We start from the raw sequence: 24,022 nt of genomic DNA on the forward strand, positions 1-24,022 counted from the left end.
TGGAAATGCCAAATGTAGTTTTTGGTACTAGGTTTTAAATTTCTGGTAATATGAGTTATTGTATGATCAGTTTTGGTACGAGAGAAAAGTTCAGAGAGCCGAAAGATGCCTTCAAAGTGGCAATGTGTTTATAAACACTTAATTTGACTTTTATTGATCTATTCAGAAACTAAGCAACCTCGGAAGCATTAGGAACATCTGAAAGTGACCGATGTGGTCGTGCACACTTGATTTCACTTCTTCTGATAAAGTCTTCGAATGCCCAGTAATTTATGTACCGCCTTGGGGGTTTGGTTCGTTTTTTAGGTTTAGATCCAGAAGGAACCGGATATACTATTCCAAAATAATTCTAAGGACTTGTTGTTCAAATCATTGTGTGAAGTGGTGAAGCACTCGGATAGAAAATTTATTTTAAGAGCGACATGTATAACCTTGTATAATAGTAAAAAGCATTGAAGTAAATAAACGAAACTTTATGGAAAATTACAAATGAATGAAAATTGTTGCAACACTTTATGATCAACGATTTTTTGTTTCCCTTACTTGAACAAACGTATATAATACTAATTATTTTCATGTGACCATGCGACATGAAACTTTCAACAAATTCTCATGATCGCGGATATTTTTGACAGTCACGTTACTGCAAAAGACATGGGTAAGCTAAGCAAAGCAAAGCCTTGATGCCACATTCCATAAATCATCTATGCAAAGATTCAGCCGAATCAAAAGTGGTCGATAAAATCAGTTGCCCGTTTTTTATGGAATTGCACTCTGGTCTTCAAGAATCTTTTTTTCAATTTTATCAGTGATTGTTATGTTGAATAACGATTGTATATTAATCTGCTTTTTAAATTCTGTTGGAAGATAATATGTCGAAAGCAAGAGTTTAAATTATATGAAGTATTTCGGTTAAATTTACGGTTATTTCAACACTTAACGAATTCATATTGATAACAAAACTTGATAGTTATTTTTCTTTTCTAAATAAAAAAAATAGTCTTTATTTTTATGTTGCCTCCTAAACGTGACACGACTTATGTATACTTTAATATCAACACATCCTAACGGACTCCTTAGCTCATTCAGTGAAAATTTGTATCTTGTTGTTTTCCCAATATCGTTGCTAGGAGCGGATGTTCCCTTAGTTGCGTGCCATATGCGACATTGCAAAAATTTGCATTCTCGTGTGAACAAAAGGAGCAAACACTGCCACCATATGGTGACACAGATATCCTTCTTTCCCTAACAATTAAGAAAGCAGCTGGGGTTATTAATCGTAAGTTGGATGTGTTTCAATCGGATTAAATATCCTCTACACAGTTTTTACATGAAATGAAGCAATTAAACTGGTACCCTTTGAGAAAAGAAAGAAGTTTTCTGTTTTACTTAGTTTACGTCAACTTTTGAGCCTTCAAGAAGAGTTACGGTTTCCATAATAAAATTTAATCCATTATTCGTAACATACATTTCAGAGTGTTCTCCATCTTCGAACATTTATCACAACTTATGATGCTTTCTAGAAACAAATAAAATGATATATTTTAATATTCCGATATTGCACAGTATGTACCTATTCGTATTACAACACTCATTCTGCAGCAGGTACCTACATAAGAACATCGAGTGAGAAGATATACGATCTTGTGCAGCAGAATGAACCGGCATCGGCTCGGCGTTGACAGCAGTGGAAAAGAATACGTTTAGGAAGCAAGCTGTCGCAAGAGAGCAGGATGTAGACTGAATCAAACGCTTCGCTCACGTATCATATGGGTCTTATTTTCATTTTAATAATTTTGTAAGGGTAAAACTAACTTGAGTGGATTGACAGCAGATCTATGAATCTGGTGGAAAATCAATGATCAATCCGTGACTTTACATGTGTTGCCAAATAATTCAATGACAAAAAGTATGCGTTTAAACACTTTGATAAGGGAAGCTAGAAGTTATGAAAGAAAAAAATGAAGGCCGGCAACTTTATAACAGTAATCTGTGCACGAAACTTCATAAAAACATCGTACACGGTTATCAGTAACCGGACTGAGCAATAACTTCATCTGAAACTAACAAAAGAGGCCATCACCCCCGAGCCTAACATAATCATTTCCGGAACATTTTACGGAAACTCCCGCGAAAATTATCAAGATCTCTCTTATCGATTATTATTATTATTATATTCACGCAATCTGAAAAATCTGAATCTGAACGCAATCTGAAATCTGAAAATAGGATAAGTATAAAGCCAGTAAAAGGAGAAATTATTCACAATAATAAAAGAAAACTTTGCTGTGTAGTTTATGGTTGCATTAATTTTGAAAGCAATATATGGGAAATTCAAAAATGTGATTCTAATGCATCTCAAAAATATTTTGTGCATATCAATTTTCTCTTAACCCTCTACTTTAGGCGGGCTTCGGTAGAATCGCAATAAATCTTTAACAAACATATTTTTTACTTATTCCTACTCATGTATCCATACTAGTTTCAACTATCCAAGTAATTAGACTTGAAGAGACTGTTTTGTTAAATTGCTTGACAAAAACAACAAAATTGAAAGACAAAAACAATCGTCTAAATCAGAAAAAATATGTTGCTGTGCACAGTGAAACTGCAACCAATTGATTGAACCAGGAAATAAAGTAAATTCCTTGATATAAGCAAACAAAAAACATTCAATGTAGAAGTCAAAGAAACTAATAAACTTTTACCAAAAGTCGAACCCTTTGAAAGGCGGAATTGGGCAATAACGTCTCAAGGTGCTCCTACAGACCGTTATTATAAAACAAAATGCACCAAAGAATATGAGTACACCATTCGATTTGACGTCCAGAATGTCTGGACAAAATTTCAAAATCATCGTACGGTACATTTTTGAGCAATGCCCTTTTGAAGGTCGAAAAGTACAAAAAAGTGATATAAAAACGACGAAATACTTATTGTGAAACACGTTTTTCAACCACCATTTTATGAAATAACTTGCAAAATAGTTTCTACACATTCCAAGGGTTATATTTCAAAACATTAGCAATTGGTGGAAAGATTTATTTGAAAATTCCACAGTGCACAGTGGTCTAAACTCGAAAAATCGTGATCGTCCTAGATTTGACTGTGAAAAATTGATTTTATGTACTCAATGTTTTCAGCAGAATTGTTCCATAGAACAAGGCCTTACTTTTGGCGTTTTAAGTTTTCCGATCAATCCACCTAACAGTTAGATAAAAAAATATTTTTTCTAGTTTTCAATATACCAGATTGCTTCCTTCAGCAAAGTCGTGGAAAATTTTTAAAGAAAAACAATTGCTGAATACTGCGATGTCTTATCTGTACGTTGGACACGACAAAGTAGAGTTTTTGTGGAACACCCCTCCGTGTTTCACAATAAGTATTTCGTCGTTTTTATATCACTTTGTTGTACTTTACGACCTTCAAAAGGGCATTACTCAAAAATGTACCGTACGATGATTTTGAAATTTTGACCAGACATTCTGGACGTCATAACGAATCGAATGGTTTACTCAGATTCTTTGGTGCATTTTTTTTATAATAACGGTCTGTGGGAGCACCGTGGTCTAGTTTGTTTTTAGTTTTTCCTTAAACTCATGTGAAATGTATTGTAATAAGACGTATTATTAGAAATGTAAAATAAAAATTTTATTATTAGGAATCACATTTCGTAGTGAAATCGCGGGCTTCACATTTTCACAAATAAACAAATCGTTCACAAATATATTTTTTCGTGCAAAAAAAAAAAAACAAATCAATTGAGGACTATAGCCCATCGCACGGTGACGTCTCGTATGTAAGTTTGACAGATACTGGTAATTTCTTTTACCTTCGGGGCATGCAGTTTTGTTTTCGATTATAGCGAATCATTTAATTTGTGACCGAAATGCCCTTGAAATGTTGTGTGTGAGGTACCATGGAACGGGGTGAAATTGATCAATTTTTATAACAATTTCCAATTAACTAGCTTCATGTACATTTCTACCGAAATAGTATAATTTCAAAACAAGTACTGGTATGTGCTCCAGTAAACCTCTATGGCTATTGGTGAAATTTCTATCGTCTACTTCATGAAATAAATTCGATAATTCTATAAGGTACTATGAGGTAAATTGGGGTGAAATTGATCACCATTGAAATCCATACATTGTTTTGGCAATGTGCCTTTTTTTGATATGCTAAAGATAAATAAGGATTTCTGTACAGAAAAATATCATTCACAGCTAGTTGGGAAACAAAAATAACGATATTTCAGGTTAAAATTTGTTTATTTTGGTTCACGAGCTGCTCGTTGCTAAATTTGCTCTTATTTGATCGTCGTTAGACCGATTTCAATTCGGTTTGTTGCAAAAGCTCAAAAACTAGCTCTGAAATTAAAATCTTTGTGGTTTCCTGCGAATTCATCAGTATTTCTTTAATGGTATGGAATGATCATTGTTAAAAATTACATTTTTTTTAACTTTCATCAAACTTTACTCACTTCTCTGAATTTAACGTAATTAACCCTCAACTAAGATTACTTTAGGTAAATTCAATACTTTTTTTTGTTATTTGGAAACTTGTTTGATCAAATTTGATTGAGTTTGGACTGAGTTAGAAGAATTTTTCGAAAATATGAAAAACTATGGGTTAACTGGGTTAACTTTGACAGGTATGTGAATCATGCAAAAGATGCGTTTTAGGACACGTTAACATTGCCTAGTGTTGTAAGAGCAATATCTTTTGATTAGTATTTTTTATCACGAATTTTCAGGTGATCAATTTCACCCCACTGATCAATTTCACCCTATTCCACGGTACCAGTACACTACGAACAATTATAAATTGAGTAGCATTTCCACTACGCACCTGATTGCTTCAACAGAAAAAAGCACAAGACCCAAAACATAAACAAAGTTACCACTATCTATCAAAAAAGTAAGGTTTGAAAGATTCAGTGCGAATGTCTATGTACAGACAAATATACGTGCCTCTTCGAAGAAAAATCCTCAAAAATCTTCGTCCTTGTTTGAAACTTTACGTTTATGTGCCACCACTAATTGCCTACTAACTAATTTTTGTCTTTGCTAATGAGTGTGGTGGTCCCCGTGGTTCTGTGATTAGCGATGTCGGTCAGCTAGCTCTCCAACACGGTTGTGATATCGGGTTCGATTCCCGATCAGGTCGAGGATCTTTTCAAGCTGGAAATTTTCTCGACTCAGCACTGGGGCACGGTGTCTCGTTGTACTTTTCCTACAACATGCAAAATGTGCCTAAAACAATATCGATAACGAATTCTCTTAACTAATCTGATTGATCGAGACCGCTATTAGCCCAAGGCTAGCGATCGATATTTTTTTGTTTGTAATGAGTGTGCACACTTGCCTATAGCGATCACAACAGTATTACTGCCTACTAAACAAAATTACGAAATAATCTATAATAATTTTCTGCACAATCGAAATCGTCATCGAGTGTCACGTCCGTTTGAGCATAGATTTCACTGTATATTGACTTTAGAAAATAAGCACAGAGTTCAAAGGTTTCCATTATTTCCGAATTTAGTAAATTTATGATGAATATTTGAAACATAAGAACGTATAAGTCCTCAGCATCAGCTGAAAAATGGGGTGACAACAATGGAACGGTTCACCGCCAGATGTAGTTATTCCAAAGATTTCGTTTCAATTTCCGTATTTGGCAGTTTACTACAAATTCGGTAAAGCATGCATTACTTCTACATTCTATGTAACTTACATAATTTGAGTAATCGATATCGAAGTCTGGAGTCCGATCGAAACGGCATGTTCAAAGCCCGATTCTGTTTCGGAATGGATGGGTGACAATAATTTGCTCTAAAACGTCCGTTTTATGAAAAAGCAGCATTGACTTAGACACCTTTGGCGATGAATTGAAGCTGCACTCTGGAATCAAGGAACACTGCTTTGAGACTCCGAAGTGGATCTTCTATGGACCTCCGAAGAGGATGTCTGCTTGTTGACCTTGTGATGGTTTGTCTGTTAAGGGTCATTTTCAATACTTTATTGCCTTTTCTTGTTCATTATTGATACAACGTATGTTCTTGATAAAAAAAAATATGTGAGAGGAAGGGGGGAGTGTTCGTTATTAAGCTACGTCATTATCTAGATGGGATCTGCAACTTTGTGACGACATGCCACGATGGAGGAGGGGGGAGTCAAAAAAGCCAAAAAAAGCTACGTCATTTATGCATGCTCCCTTATTACGCGTTGCACAGTCGTCATGAGTAGACACTAAACAACAACAATATCGCACGCTTAGCCTTGGGGCTAATAGCGGTCTCGATCAACTAGATCAGTTGAGAGAATTCGGTATCGATATTGTTTTTGGCACATTTTGTATGTGTAGGATAAGTATAACGATACACCGTACCCCAGTGCTGAGTCGAGAAAATTTCCAGCTCGAAAAGATCCTCGACTTGATCGGGAATCGAACCCGATATCACATCACAACCGTGTGGGAGAGCTAGCCGACCGACATCGCTAACCACAGAGCCACGGGAGACACTAACCATCTATTAATATCTCCTAGAGCAGTACTTATTTGATGTCTCAATGGTAAAGTTCTTTTTTTTTGAAAAGTTAGAGACTTTCTCGATCAAATTTTTGTTATAAAAACTGACGTCTTGAAGGAAGCATACAGGTAGGAAACATACTGATACAGGTTACTGGTTACATACTGATACTAATAGTTTGTTGTGTAATCAGGTTACATTCACTGCAGGAAAACTAAGAGAAAAAATTGAAATAAAGTGCTTCTACAGTTATGGGTCAGTCAACGTGTTGTCTGAATGTTCAAAAATTAATATAAAATCGGAAAAATTATCTTCTTCCAATGTTACTGTCTATTTTTGTGTTCCAATGTGTACTTTCAAACAGCTGCAGAACTGCAACTGCAGAAAAATATTACCTACATAGCTGAAGTCACAATTGTGGATCACTTTTGGCATTCAAGATCATTTAGTCTATACAATTGTCAAAATCCATCACAAAAGTTACAGGGGATAGACAAAATGATTGAGACAGGCGAAATTTTGTCAATTTTTAAAAAGCCAGAACTTGACGAAAAATGAATCAATTTAATGAAACCGGTTTCATTTTACTGGAAAACTATTCTAGTTTCAAAAATTACTAGGAATTTTGACGGGACCAACGGACACCGGGAATAATCCGGATTTTAGGAGTGTGTGTCAAAATGTGGATTCTTGCAACTCTTAGAACTTTTTCTGACATCTTGTTTCTTCTAGGTTCATATGTTTCCAATAAGGCTGTTACAAATTTTATTTTCATTTTATGTCACCTCCCCCCTTCAAAAATCTTGAATATTGGAAGGGGAAGAAAAAAAAGCTCAAACCGTTTTGTTCATTTCATTGGTTTTCCGACAGCATAAATGCTTAATTTAGCAACAAACAAGTCAGGTGACAGCGAGAGTGTCGTCGAAAGGCAAGCGAAATAAATAATAATAATAATAAAGTGTTATTTTTGAGTGCACGTTACAAACGACATAACTTGCACACAAACTTTGATCAAAGATATTTCTTTTTTTTTAGTCTCGGTGTTATTTATTTTTTGCCACCCCCTCTGCTAACTTTGATAACCTTTGACTTAAAAAGAACTCCAAATTTGTATCAGCCTAAACTAGAATTCATTCCGAGTGTATTGGTACCCAAAGGTTGAAAATCTGTCGGAGAACCATCATGGCAGTTTTTTCTCTTGTTGCGTACCATTTTCCTTGAGCACCCTAGCAAAACTCAATAAAACTTTGTGGGTGTGTAGGCCTTAGTAAACTAAGCAACTTTGCAAACTATTTTTTGGAATTTATCTGGACTTTCGTTTGAAAAGGTTTGAAGTATTTAAACCTCTTTTTCATAAATCAACATATTTTCAACCTTCAAGTATCAATGAACTCGGAACGAATTCTAGTTTATTGTAAACATATAAACCTAGAAGAAACAAGATGTCAGAAAAAGTTATAAGCGTTGCAAGAATCCACATTTCGACACACACTCCTAAAATACGGAATATTTCTGGTGTCCGTTGGTACCGTCGAATTTCCTAGTAATTTTTGGAAACTAGAATAGTTTTCCAGTAAAATGAAACTGGTTTCATCAAAATTGATTCATTTTTTGTGATGTTCTGACTATTTAAAGATTGACAAAATTTTGCCTGTCTCAATCACTTTTGTCTACCCCCTGTGTTTTATTGTTGTAAAAGCTTGATAATAAGTTATTTTATTCAGTTGTGATGCACTATCATTCGATCTTCCAGCTGGTCTCGAGGTTCAATGCTGGCCTAACAAGCCAGTCGTCGTAGGTTCGAGTCTCGGCTCGGGAGAGACTGTTGGTGTCAGTAGGATTCATAGCACTAGTCCCGCAATTGTCCTGTACACTTATCAGTTGGCTGCGAAGTCTGTGTATAATAAACAGAAGGTCGAGTTCCGAATCGGAATATAGCACCAAGGCTTTGCTTTTGCATTATCATGCAAAGTAACAAAAATAGCCAAAATATGGACTGACCCATGATTGTGCACCGCATAATGTAACATTATTACAAATATGGGTAACTTCACTCAATGCACCGAGCAAGAATAATATTTATAGTGGCATTGCAAATTTAAATCATTTTTATGGTATAAATTGAAATAATTGAAAAAATACCATGGCTAATAAAAATTGCACAGTTTCGTGAGAATAGCTGTATTTTCGTGAAAGCGACTCATAATTGTGGAAGGATTGTACTTCAAGTTGAAAAAATTCGAGGAATGAAACCATTTGCTTCTTGGAAAATAAAACTAATTTCAAAGGATTTTTGTGTTATTGAAAGTTTTGCCAAATTAATTTGGGTGCAGGTTGGACTCGATTATCCGTAACATCAAAGAAATTTTCATTCCGGATAATCGAATCACAGAAAAAATATTCAAATTTGCTATTAACGAATATAAACTAAATATTTCCTTTTTTTATTGTACTTGTATGATGCGAAAAAAAGCGAAAAAAAATAAATTGGACATTAATTATTCTCACTCAATTCGAACATGTCCCAAATATGCAGTAGTGACATAAATGGTCACGAATATGCCAGGAGGGATTGTAAAGGTAAAATTTCGGAAAAATTTTTAAAACGAACATCAAAAAAAATAAAATTCCGGATAATCGAATTTCCGGATAATAGAGTCCGACCTGTACCAGGAAATCACAAATATCATGGCGAATGTATTGATTTTTTGGATTTTGAGCTTAGTTACAAGCACTTAGCTTTGTTAAGCTTCGATAGCGGAATTCAGCACTAAAGTTTTGTTTTGCTTTACTTTTGAGTCAAATGAGTAAGAAAATTACCTGATTGTTGAAGTGGACTCTGTTATCTTATAACTAAGAAGTTCGAGTGGTTTTTTAGTCGTATTTTACATCGTCCAAAATTTAAAGTGTTACGTAAAACTGTGATCAAATTTTAAATGTCAGGTTATTCCATATGGCATCAACCGCGGGCACTGGGGTAACTAACTAGAATAGCGCTTTCTTACACAATATAACTTTTGTTCCCAGACTCTGAAGAAGTGTCAGCGGAACGGAGTGTGGTCGAACCAGAGCAGAAGTGTTCCGATTTTCTATCTGCCGAACCAGAACCCAGATTCAACTTTTCACTCCAAAGTCGATCATTAATGCTTGCGTCCTTTCTCGGTCAAAATAAAATAACTTCACAACGGGATCTTAGACCATATTTCATCGCAGAACAGTTTTCTAAATTTTACTATAAATTGGCCTTGCTAAAAGTTGGAATATCTCAAGCTTTATTCCATTTCAACACTATTCAATTATTTTATTCAACACTATTACGGGAACGGGATCTCAAAATGCAAAAAAAAAGCATTAAAAAGTATCCTTCAAAAACATTTCAGCCGTGCTGTTAAGTTGTGATATATCGCAAAAAGATTAAAAAATCCTCCACCACCATTCATATTACCTATATAATTTTAAAACGAAATGAATGACATGGTCAAAAAATTAAAACCACACAAAAAAATACTATCCTTCATCCTCTCAACGCGAAGAAAAACGATTTTCTTCATCGCGCCCACTTCTTTGTTAACCTTTATACCATTCTCTACACCATGACCTAACCTGTACTAGAACTGAACGCAAAACCTAGTTGAGGAACTAATGGTTTTGGCGTAGTCCCATAACAGTGTTCTAAAACATTAATGTATAAATTTCGCATTTGCTCATGCAATCTTTCATTCTTGTTCTGCTTGGGAGGGCGCCAGTCGGCTGCGCACGGTCACTCAAGCGAGAAGTAACGAACCATTATTTTTATTTCACTTTATCAAATAAATCAATTACGGCTTAACTCTGGTAGTCATAGAGTCGAATTTTTATGTTGGTAGTGGACGTGTCAATCGGCTTTAGAATGCTGAAGATAAAAACAAATGTTTTTTTAATGGAAAGCTAGATACGACACATTCTTGATTTACATTGAATACATTTTGAAAATCAAAAAACGAAAACTATTTTTTTTGTTTTTTTTTTCTACTGTGTATTATAAAGTATGTAAGCCCTATTTTTAAATTAATTCCGCACATACGGTTTACGCTTGCTCTTGTTTGACAACTACTTGCGGTGAAATTTGTTACGAATAAGTTTCGATTTTCAATAGAGAAGTAGTAATAGAGCGTTGACAAGAGCATCAAGTAAACATTCACTTAACTTGCCTAAATTGTCTCTGGAACTTGATTGGATGGAAAAATACTAATACAGCACTTTGCTTTATATGTGTAGGTTGATTTGCAGATAAAATAAAATAATGTAAAAAATGTAAATGTAATGTGAAAATGTAATGATACATATAAACAAAGTCCAGTGAACTGTTACAATGTGTTTCTATTCATGGACGAAATGTTTCTAAAGTAATCCTTCTGTCTCATTAATTTGAGAATAAGAGATTTTTTTTAAGGAAAAAATTTGGATACTTTTTCATTTGATTGATTATATTTATTTTGTCGCATGCAAATTGATGTTATAATGAACTTGTACGTCACATTAACTCCGAATTTGACGTAATTGTATTCCGTTGGATTGCACAATCACATGAAACCGTGTAAGTGAAACAAAATTTTAAAACATGAAGTAATGATGACACTCCAGGTAGAACAAACACAAAAATGAGTTCGACCACTTTTGAACAACCTTGTAAACATACCACTGATAGGCAACCAAAGATGATCGCACAGTACTACACATCAGCCTTTATCAGCCTGACGCATTTCCTGAGAGAATCTTTGTTAATAAGTTCTCTCATTGAAAAACCATATTTTTCGTCGCATCATCATAGTCCAAAGTCTCGGAACTGGGGGTTATGCTTTTTTTTTTGATGATATGGCCTGGAATGGTTCTAGAACAAATTCCTCTAGGGCTTTTAGTGGCCATAGAAGCAGTCGGATGAAATTATAGCAATCTCTAGAAATCTTTAGAGTAAATTGTTGATACCAATGTACCAAAATATAATATACAATAGAAAAACTGGCTTTCCGGAAATGCTAAATATCCATCAGGCCTCTGTTGATGCTAGTTTTAATGAAGATAAGTCGCTAAATTCCTTCATAGTGTTGAACATTATTTCTGTTCACAAGAAATTTCATGTTATATTTACTAATTCGTGTTCATTAGGGAGAATGCCAACTTTGCAGTTAGAAAAACTCGAGTTTTTATTCTGAATTGCATTAAGACTAAAGAAATATACCATACAAAAACTAAAGGTTGAAAAAGGTAATAGAAGAATTATGCTAATTTTATTAAAATATCAGTTATTTTAGTGTCACGATTTTTTTTTTCGATTTTTAATTTTTTGTATTTAATCGTGAGTCATTGGAAGTGAACTTTTTGTGGGATCCCCCAAAGTGAGGGGGCCATGGAAATCCGTCTATGCACATATTAAAAATGAATATAGGATTTGTTCAATAACTTTATTAGTTTGTTTATTCGTCAGTTTTTTATTTTATCGTAATATTCCACTCGATTCTCCCTTATTTCACAAAATATAACTCAAAAAACTCATTTTCTGAAAAATGGAATTTTTTCAAAAACCCCTACGTAGGAGCGCATTCTACGCTTAAGAAAAATTTGAAAAAAGTTGTTCTTGGACAAAATAAACTGAAGTTATGTTGTACGTCATTTGACTAGACATTTTAAAGATATCAACTTCGGTTCCAAACACGGATGTTAATTATTGTACATGCTTCATTTGTAATATCTGCAAATACATAATTCTGAACTGTGAAAATCTGATATAGAAAAAAACCTAAGATTTGAAAAAAATTCTAAGATCTAACAGTGGATAATATTATATCCAGGATTCAATCGAATATGGATGACATTATTAATTCACTTGTGTCAACAGTTTTAGTTGGTCTGCAATGTAATACTATAATAAATTCATTGAAGCACAGTAATCGGTCTGTCAAATTTGCTAACTATCGAGCGGTGCGAGTAAATAATTGTACATGCAATCTATTTCCAGAAACAATGTTCACTTGAATTCAGCACCAAAAAGCGATTCAACAGTAAGTTACTTGATCTTATTTCGTCTCAGAAAATGACAAAATCAACAAACCACTGTTTGCACATTTTAAATTTAGTATGATCCTGTGACCTGAAAAAGGGCTTAAAAGTAATCAAATGCTTGAGAACCCTTTTCAGAATGTTTTTTTTTTTTAAATCCTATCACAAATTGCGCCCGCTCATAGCTCCTAGTTTCAACTTATTCTAACTAGTTTTATCCCTCTGATTACAGTGGAGTAGCTAATTGATGATGATGGATCACGTCTCTCTTATAGCCGCCAAATAACTTAGTTCAGAGAGTCCGTCGTCGTTGATATGATTACTCTGCTATGCATCAATTCCAATTTACACTTTCATTCCTACAAGGAAGCGTAGTTTGTCTTACCGATGGATGTTTCGCCTTTGTGCTCCTATACTATTTGCCTCAAACAGTCGATAGCTGTAGAATGTCACGTTAGATAACTGCAATAATCTCGTAACATCTGGTCTACATTCATTAAGCTATGGGCTGCATCATAAATTTGCACTTTTAACTTATTTTTCTAATTCGATTAGCGTAATCAGATAAGTGTTGATGATATCGTTATACTATTTTATCAACTGCCGAGGGCAGATGATTAAAAGACACTCTTAACTATCACAATTCATCTACGTTGATTTAATCTTCTCTATGCAATCGGTTCTCATCATTGCGTATTATAAATACGAGCGGTGCTTGAAGAGACGATCAAAGTTTTATTTTATCCTTTTATTAATGCTAGCCAGTCAAGCCTTGTTCCTACTGTGCACTGCATTTCACAAACCCAACACACAACTGATTATACAATTGCAACCGTTCAACGCCGGAGCTCGTGTGCAACTGTTTTCAATTGAGCTTTCAAGCGCAGATTCACCCTACTCATCGTAAAGAAACTACTCTCAATTATTCCTCTTTCATCATTGCGCGCCAAATGTAGAATAGATGTTATAGGAGAGTGTCTTGCTCTCTGTTTAAACATTGACAAAAAAAAAACATTAAATTTGGTTGAGTGAAGTGCATATTAGGTTTCAATGACTGTGAATCCTATGAATTCATATAGGTAATCTATATAAACTAACAACAGCTTAATAAACAGCTAAATTTGACGTCATTTCGTTAGAATAAATTTGAAGATAAATTACGAACTAGGCGAATTAAACGCAACACCTATGCGCCATCATGGAAGCTTATTGCTTAACGAATCACGACCGCATGTTTGACGTATGGCTGCGGTTGGTAGGAACAATTGGTTGCTTTTAGATTGATATGAAATTCAAATTTTTCATTTTTCAATATTTCGACTAAAAATAAAAATTTATCCACGATTGGCGCATTTCCTTAACACAGGTAGATGAATTGTTCAATCTGCCCATAATTCAAAAATTGGCTAATAAGCCATTTTTACCAAAATCGGGAAAACAGTTTCTCGTGATGGTAAACATCCTAAACAAGGTCCCTACGGAAGCCGATTGTCAAAAAATGCATTTGGGGAAGGCAGCAAATGTGAAACAATTTTGGCTAATATCTAAAATAATTGAGTAGTTGGCTAATATCCAATAAGTTACTACCTGTGGCATGTTCACGAACCAGTGAACACACTGTACTTTGTTTCGTCTAACTTTATTACTGTACTTTGTTTCGTCTAACTTTTGAAAGTGTGTTGTGGCCTGGTGGTTACTGGCGAAAGGTAAGCCCTTGCCCCAAATTTGACTTTTCTACGAAGAACATTTGATGCAACAAGAATTTATTTGTTGTGCTGCGAAACCCAATGATCAAAACGCGTGACTGTTTCCTTCTGTCATCAATCTTTACATTCCTAAAAATGCGATTTAGCTCTTTGATTAGAAGTAATATTGAAGAGAATATTCAGATTTTGGATTTGATGAGAAAAAAAAGAAAAGTGGATTGTGAGATTATCATAAATAATATTTTTTTTATATTGTTAAATTATTGCACGAAACAATTTTCTCGTTGTCCTTTTCGTCCTCACTTGTGCTTCCGTGCTGTTTTATCAAATTTAAAACCCTTTTCATCACCAACGAGCACGATATAATTCACATCGTATGGATATTAGCCAAATTGCACACCGTTTTGTCAACTGATCTTTCGTTTATAATTGAAAAATAACGGCTACTGCGTTGTAAACACGTGGAGGATGGAAGTTTCCTGCAGATTTCTGTGTTTGCAAGGTTCCAGCATATATGAAGAGGGTGATATACTCAATAAAAAGGTTGTCATGGACCGTCAAAATATGTTGCACCGACAAAAAACTTTTAAATGCGTTTGATGCCTATGGCATATTAGCCAATTTTTGAATTATAAGCAGCAATGGAATTTAAGAATTTCCGTAGCAAATTTTATTGTGTGCTATGTGTATAGACCAGTGGTTCTTAAACTTTGTTCGCGTTCACCCAGGAGGCTTTCGCGTATTCCAGTTTGAGCACCGCTGGTATAGACCATCGCACCAAATCCTTTAACCTCACTTCTTCGACGTTTAAGGTATCTTTGTTCACGAGAACTCAGTGTTTTTTCCTAGTACACCTCCAGTTGGCCTCGATGTACGACTGGCCTTACAACCCAGTCGTCGTAGGTTCGAGGTTCGGTGTTAGCACAGGCAAACATACGTGCCACTCGATGACGATTTTCTTGTCCAGAAAAAAAACAATTATTTTAAAATTTTGGTTAGCAGGCAATAATGCCGCTGGTGTCGCATTAATCAAGCGTGCACACTCATTAGCAAAGACAAAAACCATAAGTAATACCGCTGGTTGCGTTAAAGATGCGTGATGTTATAACGTGTCGATTTTTTACAGTGTACCGTGCGATGGTCCCCTGAAGGCTCGATAGGACATTTCACAAACTGCCAGGACACAATGTATATACTGATGTTGATGTGACTGGGGCAACCCCGGTGGAAACTTGGTCGTATGCTCACAGGGAAGGAGGGCTACTTTGAGTTTCCGAGCGTCTGTCCTCCATGTTAGGAGCGGGTCAAAACGGCGTCTATACTCCAGGTTATGGGCGGCCAATTACCGTCCTCGTGCCAACGTGGGACTCTAAACGGTGTTGTACACGATGGTCCTCCGGCGAGACAGGGGGTTGATGCGCAGGCCTTACAAGCCGCCACCGTAAAACACTCACAAGTAATGAACGAGGAACAAAGAAATTCGGACTGGAACAATCGGCACAGACCCATGCGACAAAAACGGACTAACGATTGAAAACTCGGGACGTGGAACTGCCAATCTCACAATTTCCAAGAGAGCACTCGAGTGCTCTCCGAAGTATTTAAATCCCGCATGTTCGACGTCGTAAAACTGCAGGAGGCGTGCTGGAAGGGCTCAATGGTACGACAAGGATGAATTTTACGCGCAGTTGGAGCGTGAGTACGACACTGCCCAAAACATGATATCAAGATCGTCATCGGGGATTTCAACGCTCGGGTCGGCCAGGAGGAGGAATACAAACCGGTGATTGGAGGGTTCAACGCACACCAGCGGACCAACGAGATAGGCCTAAGACTCATCGATTTTGCCGCCTCCAAGAACATGGCAGTGCGTAGTACCTGCTTTCAGCACAACCTCCTACACAAGTAAACCTGGAGGTCACCAAATCAGACGGAAACACAAATCTACCTCGTTCTGATTGATTGTCGGCACTTCTCAGACATAATCGACGTCAGATCCTATAAGTCGTCGTTAAGATGGTTAAGATACGCCCAAAACTCTCCGTTGTTAACAAAATTCGGGACTGACGCCCGCTCCGGTTAGGTCATGCGCGACTGAAGCAACCTAACGTCGGCGAAAACTACGCGCATTCGCTCGAAGCTGCGCTTCCGGAAAAGGACCAGTTGGATGAAGGTCCTCTCGAGGACTGTTGAAACACAATGAAAACAGCCATCAACAGCTTAGCGGAGAACGTCATCGGGCATGTGGGACGAGCCCAATGGAAGGAGTGGTTCTACGACGAATGTAGGAGGGTGATGGATGAGGAGAATACTGCGCGGGCGGCTAAGATGCGCAGCGAGGTTAAGGATGCCATCAAGCAGCTGAAAAACAATAAATCGGCTGGGAAGGATGGCCTCGGAGCGGAGCTTATTAAGATGGGCTCGGAAAAGCTGGCCACCTGTTTGCACCGGCTGATTACAAGAATTTGGGATACAGAACAGCTACCGAAGGAGTGGAAGGATGGGGTTATCTGCCCTATCTATAAAAAAAGGCGACGAATTGGACTGTGAGAATTATCGTGCGATCAGCGTCCTGAATGCCGCCTACAAAGTGCTTCCCCAAATCATTTTCCGCCGCCTCTCACCCCTAGCCAACAGATTTGTGGGAAGTTTCAGGCCGGCTTCGTGGAAGAACGATCTACGACGGCCCAATTCTTTACCATACGGCAGATCCTCCAGGAATGCCGTGGATACAGAACCCCCACGCACCACCTAATCATTGACTTTAAAGCCGCGTATGACACTATCAACCGAAAAGAGCTAGGAAAGGTCATGGACGAAAACGGCTTTACGGGGAAGCTGATTAGACTGATAAAGGCTGCGGTGGATGGAACGCAGTACTGTGTACGGATTTCGGGTGGATTGTCGGGTCCATTTGAATCCCGCAGGGGGCTTCGACAGGGTGATGGTCTCCCCTGCCTGTTATTCAACATTGCTCTACAGGGTGTAATGAATCAAGCGGACATCAACACGCGGGGTACGATTTTCAACAAATCCAGTCAATTCGTTTGCTTTGCTGATGATATGGACATTGTCGGCAGAACTGCGGCGGTGGCAGAACAGTACACCAGACTAAAACGGGAAACAGCGAGGGTTGGGTTGCAGATAACTACGTCCAAAACGAAGTATATGCTAGCCGGCGGAACCGAAGCCGACCGACAACGCCTTGGCAGTAGCATTACGATCGACGGCGATGAGTTCGAGGTAGTCGATGAGTTTGTCTATCTTGGCTCATTACTTACTGAGGACAATAATACCAGCCGAGAGATCCGGAGGCGTATTATCAGCGGAAGTCGTGCCTACTAGGGGCTCCACAAGCAATTGCAGTCGAACAGACCGAGCCCCCGTACGAAGTGTAACCTGTACAAAACGCTCATGAGACCGGTTGTTCTCTACGGGCATGAAACGTGGACGATGCTCGAGGAGGATCTACGAGTGCTCAGAGTTTTCGAACGACGAGTACTCAAGACGATCTTTGACGGCGTGCAGAAGAACGGAATAGGGAGGCGAAGAATGAGCCTTACTCGCGTAACTCTACGGTGAACCCAGTATTCAGAAGGTGGCTACCCAAGTAACAAAACTGGTTTTATCAAAGTTTTATAGCGCTGTTCTGGCTATATTGAGCGCTATAAAACTTTGATAAAACCAATAATGTTACTAGGGTAAAGCTGAACGGATACGCTGGGCAGGGAATGTTGCAAGAATGCCGGACAACTACCTTACAAAAGTTCACATCAATGGACAATTACCCTGCGAAGATGGTGTTTGCCTCGAATCCGGTAGGAAGAAGACGACCAGAGGCGCAGCGGGCAAGATGGGTAGACCAGGTGGAGAAAGATCTGGCAGAGAGTACACGGTGTCCCAGGGATTGGAGAGCGGCAGCTAATAACCGAGTGAATTGGAGAAACTTTTTAAATCGGGCCATGTCATTATGACGGAATGCCGAATAAACAAAAATTAATTTTCAATTTAACTTCACTGTTAATTTCACTTCACGGAGGTAATTTCTGTCACCTTACTTGAGGTGGAATCGGGAATAGGTCTAAAAAGTGAAGTGAGCGTAAGAGTGAAATATATTTCACCGTGAAGTGACTCCCGTAATAAGCACCAGAATGATTGGGTTCGTTTATAGACCTCTCCAATCGTGCATATATTGGTGCACTTCACACCGTGTAAGTCGGATGGAAAATAAGGCAAACAAAGTGCTGTCATGTGTACTGTTTAAAACCTCAAGTTACAGTTCCCGGGTAACAGTGAACCGTATTGCTGCGGTTTTTAATGAATCCGCTAAGGCAGAAGATACACTAATGATTTAATAAGGCTTGTTTTTTTATTACATATATGTATATGCAAAATACAAAGATTTGAAAAAAAAAACTTGTGATTTTGTTATAATTGTATGCAACAACCCTCTGGCAGTTTCATTCATCAAAGGGATCAAAAGTCAAAACGAGCAAACTGAGTAGCTTTTACTCAGTTTCATTTCAAAGCGGTTTTTTAAGAAGAGGGCAATTCTTACTCAATTTTTGACACATGGTGACTCCCATAAATGAGTAACACACTTAATTTGTCTCGGCAAACTTTTCAACAGCTGATCGAGCTCGGCAAATTTTTTAGCAAATGTCAGCAATATATTTCGACGAACATTCAGCAAATGTATCGATCTACCGTAAACCAGCAAGTATTGACATTTCGTTTACCGAAGTTCTTGAAGGTACTGCCGAAAGTTTGTAAAACATTTCGCTGAATTTTTCAGCTGTTGAGTTCTCGGCAATAAAATTTAAGTGTGAATATCATAAAAACTCTGTTCAGAGTTGGTTCACTTTTAACGAAAGTGAGTGACATCTTACTCAGTTTAGAGTTAAATTTGACGAGCGTGTATAGCAGAGAAAAAATGAAGTGCTGTTTTCTATTTTGTTCAAATCGAACATAACGAAATTTTGAAAACATAAGCTATTTTCGATTCCTCACCAATAAAAATCATCACCGAAAATGGCTTGAGCTTTATGATTTACCGGAGGATTTTTTAATAACAGAAACGACACGTCTTTGTAGCGTAAGTTTGGCGTTTTGAAAATATCAATCCGAATGAAAAAAATGTTTTGCAGTTTCACTTTAATCACGATGATTTATGCTTCGCGTCGGAGAATGGAAAAGCACTAAAAGTTACCGGGACCTGTGTATAAGTTTGTGGCTCAGTGAGACACCGGATAATATGTCGATTGATTACGCTCACTCCAAACAAGCTACCCAATGTCCGTTCAAAATTCCATGTATCACCAACAGCCGTAGTAACTCAGAATCTCATCCAGTTGTCAACAGTGAGGAAAAACAAAATTAAAAATAATTCAGAAGCAAAAGATTAGAGACAATAGAAAGGAGGTCTATGGCGTTATGGTTTATGTAGCCATTAAAAAAATAAAATATCGTAAAGATTTTTGCAATTCAATGTTTTGTTTTTTGCTATATTCGAGTTTCATCTCTTTTTTTCGCATTTTGCTATTGCTAAATCACAATTCTTCCCATCTACTAAGACAAACTTGACATGTCAAACATTCTTAAGTTCGATTGGAACGAGTTTTGACAGTTCGATTGGAACTTTTCAGTGACAGTCGTCCAAACTTTAACTCTAAAGCTTTAGTATTAACCAGTTTCTATGTGAATTTATTTGCTACACCAAAGTATATACATTTATCAAGTCGGCAGCACACAGTTGTGCGTATGTATTATCGAACTACTACTACATATCTCATTTATTCCAATAAGTGATTGAATGGCATTTTACTCTACGATGAAATCGTCAAATCGCTTAGGACGAAACACTTCTCTACGAAGACGATAGGGTTCAGTTGGCGGTGGACCTGGTGGGCATTTGGGATCGATATTGTTATTGAGCGGCATACTTCCATCTAGCATTATGTTAGGAATAACATTTGGAGTTTCGATTCGTTTTAGGTGAGAGACGTTACGTTTGTACTGTTGACCATTCGGTGTCTCAACTGTAGCCATATTACTATATCTATCGATAACTTTGGCGGGTGTAGCCAAAAATGCAGGCGTAAGATTGTTTTGAGGTTGCATATTTTTCATCAAGACATCGTCACCCACCTTAAGGGATGATTCCTTTGCACCGACACGCTTGTCTCTATACTCCTTTGCATTATAATTCGCTGTAATATCTCGGTCTCTAATTTCATCATCGAACAGAAATTCGTGCTGTATATTTGGAATAAGATCTCTAATTTTTCGGCCATACACACTTAATTCATCTCGGCAAACTTCCCAACAGCTGATCGAGCTCGGCGAACTTTTCAACAAATATCAGCAATATATTTCGACGAACATTCAGCAAATATATCGATTTACCGTGAACCAGCAAGTAATGACATCTCGCCTGCCAAAGTTCATGAAAATGCTACCGAAAACTTGTAAAACAGTTCGCTGAATTTATCAGCTTTTGAGTTCTCGGCAAAAAATCTAAGTGTGTACATCAAAGTAGCTGGGGGTACTCCCGTTGTGCTATGCGGAGTAAGCGAGTACATATATAAGTATTCCTGTAAGGCAGTTTCTAGACTAGAACCGTTTTGCTGGCTTATTTTCAGCACCTTTAGAAGTGAACGATGCTGGCGTTCTACCTCGCCATTAGCACTAGGCCATGAGGGGTTGTATGCGTAAGCTTTATGCCAAAATCAACAAAGTAATCCTTGAGTTCCTGACTTGAGAAATTTTTAGCATTGTCTGCTGTTAACACAAATGGCAGACCGGTTCGCGTGAACAATTTTTTCAGAAAACGTATCACATCTGTAGAGGTTGTATGCGACATGAATTCCGCAACCACGAAACGACTATACAGGTCAACAAGCACGAGGATATATTTACCATTGGGAAGAGGTCCAAGAAAGTCCATACTCAAATGAACCCACGCTGCTGATGGCAATTCTCTAATACGAAGTGGTTCGGGTTTGCTGTTCTGTCCCACCATCTGGCAGTCGAAACAATCTCGGCAGAATTTTTCAATCGCTGCGTCTACACCTGGCCACCAAACTGCTTCCCGGATTCTTCTTTTATTTTTTTCTTACCTGGATGACCCATATGCATAAGCTGTAATACTGTTTGACGAAGGCTTTGCGGGATGACAATTTTATTCTTGCGAAGTAAAACGTCATTCGCAAAACAGAACTCAGTGTTAAAAGGTGCGTATCCTTTTGTAACATCTTCCTAGTTACCGTTATGCAGTGCCTGTCGAATCTTTTGAATATCCTGATCTTTCTCGGAGCTTTGAATTATTTCGCTCATGGTAAGTGCAACTGGTTTATTACATTATACAATGGAACACAAAACTTTTTCTGAAGCCTTATCAAACATTTTCATCGCTGCTGTTTCACATAGCCGGGAAAGGCAATCAGCAATATTGACCTCTCCAGGCACATACACAATTTTATGGCGATACGATTGCATTCTCAAGACCCATCATTCTTGTCGCTGGTTAGGAGACGGTGAATCACTGAATATTTGTACCAGAGGTTTATGGTCAGTTAGTATAGTAAAGTCTAATCCGCGTAGATACATCTCAAAATGTTCTGTGGCCCAAACAATTGCCAAAGCTTCTTTGTCCAACGTTGAATACTTTTTTTTTCAGTTTTACTCAGGCTTTTACTGGCATAGCACACTGGGCGTGTAACCGATTTCACTGTTTGTAGCAGTACCGCTCCTAAACCGTTTTCGCTCGCGTCTGTTACCAGTGTTGTTTTATACTGAGGGTTGTAGAAAGCTAGATGTTGTGGATTTGATAACGCTTGCTTGACCTTAGCAAATGCACGCTTTCTTTCTTTCGACCGATGAAATTTGCTGCTCTTGGTTGTCATTTCACGAAGCGGTGCTGTGATAGCTGATAAGTTAGGTATAAATCGACCGACGTAATTTGCCAAGCCTAGAAAGTTACGTAATTCCGTTGTATTCTGAGGTCGGCGAAAACTTTGTATAGCGCTCACTTTCTCAACCGCTGGTAGAATTCCGCTCTCGGAAAGTTGGTGTCCCATGAACCTTACCGACCGTTTTCCGAAATAACATTTCGCCTCATTTATGGTAAGTCCGTGTTCTTTCAACCGGTTTAGCACAGCCTTCAGATTGGCGTCATGCTCTATTTGAGATGAACCATACACTAACATGTCGTCTATAAAAACTTTCACACCTTTCAATCCTTTAAGGACCCTTTCAATGCGTCGTTGAAAAACTTCTGCAGCAACGTTCATCCCGAACATTAACCTCTTGTAGCGATAATACGCATCCGTTGTTACGAATGTTGTGATTTCACGTGAGTCTGGAGCGAGCTCTATCTGATGAAAGGCTTTAACCAGATCTATCTTGCTGAAAACCTGACATCCATTCAGGTGTGGTACAATTTCATCAAATGTCGGTAACGGATATTTTTGTGGGACGATCGCTTGGTTTGCTTTCCTCATATCAACACAGAGGCGCACACTTTTGCCACTGTCCTTCGGTGTGACAACTAATGGCGATGCCAATATTATTTTCAATGGCACCGGTTCGATGATATCTTGTTTCAAAAGATCAGCAATTTTTCTATCTACCAATTTTTTTAGCGGTATTGGTAAACGTCTACAAGCTTGTTGGATAGGTGTGATGTCGGAGTTGACTTTGATCTCCACTTGAACGTTTTTGAGTTTACCGATTGGCATGTCTTCAGCCTCTGAAACTCCAAACACCTCAGCAGGAATTTTTAGGATCCCTAATTCCATTGAGGTTTTTAAACCGAGGAGATTTGCTCCCTTTTTTACATCGACTACGCATATTTCGTGATGTACTGTTTTCGTTCGAGTCACAATATCTGCTTTTATAATTTTGTACACTTCCAGCTTCCCGTTGCCGTACACTCTCAAGGATTTATTTGATTTTTGTACTTCACTGACTGTACAATTTTGATTCTTCAGCCACTTCCACGTTTCCTTGGTGATCACATTAGTATGGGCTCCCGAATCGATTACCCGATTCATTTTCACTCCACCTACGAAGCAAGTTACTTTTCCTGGAACCGATCCTACTGTGTAAACATTCTGTACATCGACGTCTGAAGAACTTTCAGAGACGCTTCCAATAGATGAGTTTTCTGGATTCTAAACCTGGCGTATCTGCTTTTTGTTTGATATATTACTAGTGGATGCTTTCTGTTGTCTTGATTTTGTCTTGCACTCTTTTTTAAAGTCCTTCATTATATTACATTTATCACAAACTTTTGATTTCGCTGGGCACTTTTTATCACTTGCTAAATGACCAATATTACCACAGCGAAAGCAGACTGCTCGGCCTTGTTTTCTCATTGCATTTATTGTCCCGTCCTCGACTGGTCTTCTCATTTCTTCTCGGTTTTTCCTCACGGTTTCTAGAACGCGACCTTCTTCCGCTATAGCCTGGACAGTCATCAACCTTTTTTTTCAAAATTGCTTCTCTTAAAGCATCCAAATTGCATTTATCAAACAATTGCTCGGTGATCCGAATATCCAAAGCGACCCCGCATTCACAGAGCTTTCCTTGATCTCGCAGGCGTTGAATAAATTGTTCAATATTTTCCCTCTCCTCCTGAACCATTTTTCGGAACATAAATCTCTCGTACGGAATGCAGTGATGATTCGCTCGTTGGATGTTCGTTAGTTGGGGGTTCGTTAGTTGGGTGTTCGCTAGTTGGGCT

At 37.8% G+C, this 24,022-nt stretch overlaps 1 protein-coding gene across 4 annotated transcripts in view; it reads right to left on the reverse strand.

Moving 5' to 3' along the window:
• LOC129717799 (aminopeptidase N) overlaps positions 1-22,672 on the reverse strand; it is a 63,128-nt gene extending 40,456 nt beyond the window's left edge. For 2 of the 4 annotated variants that reach the window (XM_055667977.1, XM_055667975.1), the window contains exon 1: positions 21,196-22,672. The gene's annotated coding sequence lies outside the window, so the exon portion shown is untranslated. Of the gene's footprint in view, positions 1-12,956; positions 13,427-21,195 lie in introns of those variants that run through there. The other 2 variants (XM_055667973.1, XM_055667974.1) reach the window with 1 other exon arrangement.
• Positions 22,673-24,022: the final 1,350 nt, after the last annotated feature.

Source organism: Wyeomyia smithii, chromosome 1 (assembly GCF_029784165.1).
Source record: "Wyeomyia smithii strain HCP4-BCI-WySm-NY-G18 chromosome 1, ASM2978416v1, whole genome shotgun sequence".
Lineage (NCBI taxonomy): Eukaryota > Metazoa > Arthropoda > Insecta > Diptera > Culicidae > Wyeomyia > Wyeomyia smithii.